This window comes from Vicia villosa, linkage group LG5, assembly GCF_029867415.1.
Source record: "Vicia villosa cultivar HV-30 ecotype Madison, WI linkage group LG5, Vvil1.0, whole genome shotgun sequence".
NCBI classification, from domain to species: domain Eukaryota; kingdom Viridiplantae; phylum Streptophyta; class Magnoliopsida; order Fabales; family Fabaceae; genus Vicia; species Vicia villosa.
The window spans coordinates 172,912,698-172,917,720 of NC_081184.1; the positions used below are offsets into that span (position 1 = coordinate 172,912,698).

General features: G+C 31.8%; 1 long non-coding RNA gene across 1 annotated transcript; it reads left to right on the plus strand.

The window, feature by feature from the left end:
• The first annotated feature begins 261 nt into the window (after nucleotides 1-261).
• On the plus strand, nucleotides 262-3,339 carry LOC131608239 (uncharacterized). Its single transcript, XR_009285542.1, has 5 exons — nucleotides 262-324; nucleotides 425-551; nucleotides 639-1,008; nucleotides 1,149-1,829; nucleotides 1,905-3,339. It is a non-coding gene; the product is annotated as an uncharacterized LOC131608239 (long non-coding RNA).
• The last annotated feature ends 1,684 nt before the right edge of the window (nucleotides 3,340-5,023 follow it).

The window sequence follows — 5,023 nt, forward strand, 5'->3', positions numbered from 1 at the left end:
ATTTCTCATTAATAGGACTTTTTTCCAGATCCGACCCTTTTATGGGATTAGGGTTTCAGGAGATCTCCGACGCAAGTTCTTTTCCAATATGGTATGTTTCAAGTTCCAACCAATGTTTTGTTGTTCTATAATATTCATTGTTAGATTGTTGTGTTATAAATCTTGGTACAAAGACTCTTTAGTTTGGCTGAATCGACTTTTGGTTTCTGTTTGGTTTTGTTTCTGCATGAACTTTTTGTGGTGGTTATGCGGATTGGTTAGCAGAATTTTATAGAAAGTGGCGATTTAAGTCGGTGATGCAGCCTGTTATAACAAGCTGAACATGTAATTCAAATTAACATATTGATTTATCCTGCATGATTTGTCCGTCCTTCCTTTTATGCATATTGGATATCAATGATAAACCCTCATGGCATTTTTGCAGGTCTGAACAGGCTCGGTTTCTACGGGAACCAGTTTGTTATTCGTTTCGGTTGAGTTTTATGCAGGGCTGCAGTTCTGTTCATGTGATGATGGTTAAATTGGCATGCTGATTTTATGGATTATGCAGGGTGAGATTGAGTTATCCTTCTAAGGGTTAGTTTCATTTGATTTTCTGTTGTTCTTGGTTTTGGATGCTGATTTTGTGGATTATGCAGGGTCATATTGAGTTTGTGATGTTAACTGGCTTGGACAGTTATGGGCTTTATGTGTTAAGTGCTGCAGGCTTGAATCTTTCCAGCAAATTGAAGTGGAATGTATAGCTGCTTAATTGCTGTATATATATTTTTGTGAATTTTTATTTGACATGAGATAGGGTATAGTATAGTATATTCAATTCAATTTAATTGTATATTGTATAGTATACTACAAATTCATATACATTTCACAGAGTTAGAAATTAAGTGCGCGAAAGAGATTGTAAAATGAAGAAGACAACCAAACGTCCTTCCAAGTAATCTCACCATGCTGAAAATGGAAACGGAAAACCACTATAACCTCCTTCGCAACCGCGACCGTATGATATCAGTAATTACTCTCTGACTTACTGTTGTTTACCAATGTTTTCAGTCTAAGGATGATATATTTAGCAAAAGAACTAATGATAAATATTCAATGTTTTTTACTATCATATCTAATTTTGAAGGATACCTGTTTCTCTTCCTCAGGGTTTTCCAAATGAGGGGGCTGCTGATTGTGTAGACTCTTACAAGCATATGTCCGTGATAGTCGTGTTAAATTCTGTGGAACTACTGGTTGATCTAATTCGCTTTCCTGGCCAAATGTTACCACGATCAATCAAGTCAATTCTTATGACACACATTTCTGCAGCGAGAGGGAGTGATTCAGCAGAAAATGATTCGTGTGATTCAACATAAACCAAAGAGTCCTTTATATGGAGTTTCAGAGAGGTAAGATCCCGAGTGTTTGGAAATAACTGACGCATTGCTCAAACACTGACGCATCATGTTGATAACAGGCACTTATCACATAAAACATCAACTGATAATTGACACTTACCAGATCCAATGCAGATTCATTATGCTGATAATAGTCACTTGAAGCTATGGGCTTAAGGATTCACTGTTTCCAATTACTTTGCTGAAAGTAAAATTATATATGTAGCCTCTGTGAGCACATGTGTTTCAGTTGTCTATATTCATTTGCATCTATTGTGAAATGAATTTATGCATTATGCACTTTAAGAATTCAGGACTGCCTGCAAATGAAGATAATGTTATTGCGATGATGTGATTTCTAAATGCAGACACAGAAGAATCTATTTCGTATGGACATTTCTGCAATTTCATGCTCCTGCTTCCGTCAGATCGACTTCAAGAGGATCCGAGGTAAGACTAAGAGGGATATTATCATGTGTTTGCTTATCTTTCTTCCTCACTCTCTTATTTATCGTGTTATGTTAGACTCGAGTACAAGCATCAACCATGTCTTTCCCTGAAATAATTGCTAAGCTGCCAGAGATCGGGACACGTGGTTTATACAGGGGTTCAATACCTGCAATTTTTGGACAGTTTTCAAGGTTGCTTATTAAATCTCTCTGTTTCCTCTCTGCTACTTTCTTTTATGTTGGGAATATGAGCTTCAGTAGTACTTTATTCTCTCAATCATTGAGTAGGGCCATTTTCCTTTCAATCTTATTCTAGATTTTGTAACTGTAGCCACAGCCTGCGAATTGGGATATTGCACTATTAAAATAGTGGTTTTGTTTCCCATTATTAGTGTGTCACTGTGTCTAGAGTTTCTTGTATCACTCGGCTTGACTCGGATTCAATTGATGAACTTGCTTCATCCAACAATAAGATAGGTGCATTTTTCAATACTACTCTTGCAATTGCAATTTTCTGTTTCTGTCCTGGGGTTAAGTCTAAACCTCTAATCCCAACATGAGTGTCGTAACCGTGAGGCAAACTGCTAATAAAATGATGAGCATTTGCTACTCTTGCTGCTTCTTTCATCTCAGCTTCATCGGCATTGTGTCTTGCATATATAATGTTATCCCTTATTATTGTTGAGAAGATAATAGTTCCTACTGTATCAGACCGAAGTGGCTCCTCAACCATCTCAAGTTATAGAGCTTTAAATCCCTTCCGTCCAGTAAAACTTGGCCCGCAACTGGATCATAAAATCGCTGCATCAAAGATATTATAATGCTCTTTCCTGAACCTGAAACTCCAACAACAACAACTGTTTGGCCTCCATTCATTTTCAGTTTAAAATTTCTCAATACTAACACTTCGGGTTATGATGGATAACAAAAATCAATATTTTTTAACTCAATGCTTCCATATTTTTGTCAGCTGGAGCTTGCAGGTTACTGTATACTTATGTTCCATATTTTTGTCAACTGATGTTAAATAAATACGAGCTACTAGGAAAAATGGATCGTCACGCCGAACTTTATGATAAAATGGTATTTCTTCTTCATCCAGGTTTGCAATATATTTGCTTTTGAGACAAGAACAGAATTCGAAGGGTATTTCTTGCGATATATCTATGCAGACAAAGTGGCTTCGGTCGTTGTTTTTGTTCATTTGATTGATGTGTGCAGACAAAGTGGCCATTGTATACGAGAACTATATTATAGACATAACTTTGATGGATTTATTTTTTGATGCAGCTTTTACAAACATGCTTCTATTTACTTCTTGAGAGTTAAAGAAGGCAGAACTGTGTATCACGAGCAAATATGTTACAATTGACTACTTTGAATGTGTGTTTCTTTTGTCTTTGTAATTTAGTCTTTTATTTATTATAGACATGATTGGAGATGAAGTATTTGTTAGGACTAGCAGCTTTGAAGATCTTAACAAGATGATGTACAACAGGAAATGATGTACAACAGAGAATGATGAATAAAACTATTTGATTCAATGTCTTATGAAACATTAGTGTGAAATATATGTCTTGTAATAGCATTGATATTAATATTTATATCAGGACTTTTTTCAAATTTGCATTCTTCTGAACAGATAACAAAGATTAAAGAAAAAGTTACAACTAGCATGTCAAAAAAAATCAATTATAGAACCGTCACAGTACTTAGGGAACTACATTTTAAAAAGAGAAATCTTTATCTCCCTATTTATTATATCACAAATTATTTGTATCGCAGACAAAAATAAATCCGAAAACTAAAACAGTATTAAAAGTAATTATCTCAATTTCATTGAAAATGGCATATACTGTGTTTGGAACATCCATTATACGCATGTTAACTAATACGAAGAATATTTTATGTTAAACTTTATTTCTAAATTATACATATCATAAACCCACTACAACCACAAGACATCATACAAGTTAATATTTTATGTTAAACTTTATTTCTAAATTATACATATCATAAACCCACTACAACCACAAGACATCATACAAGTTAAAAGAAATTATTTCAAAAAGAATTAATTGACAATTCTAATTTTAATCATTAAAAATATAAGAGATGGAATAAAATAGAAGGAATCAACTATTACTTCTAACGTATATAAAGATCCATCCATCAATCAATTATTTGCATTGTATGCATATAAATCATGATAAGCTATATAATATTTTAAAACAATTCCGTGAGTGCTTAAAATTTTATACATAGTACATGTCTAAAAGACAAATTATTTAATAAAAAAAAAAACTCAACAATTCATAGTTAAAATTATAACAAAAAAATAAAAAATAAAAACGGTCACTCACTTAATTAGAGGATTTTTAAGTTATAATTTTTTGAAATTCAAACTAAATTTCAAAATTCAATTTTTGCAAATAAACAGGTACTGATGTAGCACACACGCATGATACTGATATTAAGTTATTAATTTAAATATTGAATAATTGCGGGAACAAATTTACAATTAATTTAAATATTTTTTTTAAATAATATCAAAACAAACCTATAAAATATGGGAAAAGTTCATATTTGGAATCATTATTTTCTATCTCGTAACAAACATAGCTATACTCATTTTCTATTAATGTATTTTTAAAAATCTTATTTTCAAACTTGAAACTAACACCCCCTCAAATTTATAAATAACTGACGACAACTTAACATACCACACCAATAACGGTGCGAACACACGAGTACTGATATAGTACGTTCATATGTAAAAAAATTGATAAAACAATTTTGTTTTTATTTCAAAAATATGTCTTTCTTTTAAAAATAATAAACTAATTTTAATAAAAAAAATTATTTACAAAAGAGAAAACAATTTTATAACACATCAATACTCGTGCGAACGCACGGGTAACATACCAGTACCGTGTGAACGCACAGATAACCATACTAAAATTTATGCGAACGCACGAGTTATTACATTTTTTGTACAATTATAAAAACTAAAAGTAAAAATAATATATTAATCCAAACACACAAAAAAGGTCTTATTTTTTAATTCTTTATTTCATTTTTTATTTACTATTGATTTCAATATTTTTATAGATAATTCCAAAATAAAATTATTTATATATAGGAATAATTATCCGCTTGATTCAAATATTTTTATATATGAAATAATATATTTGA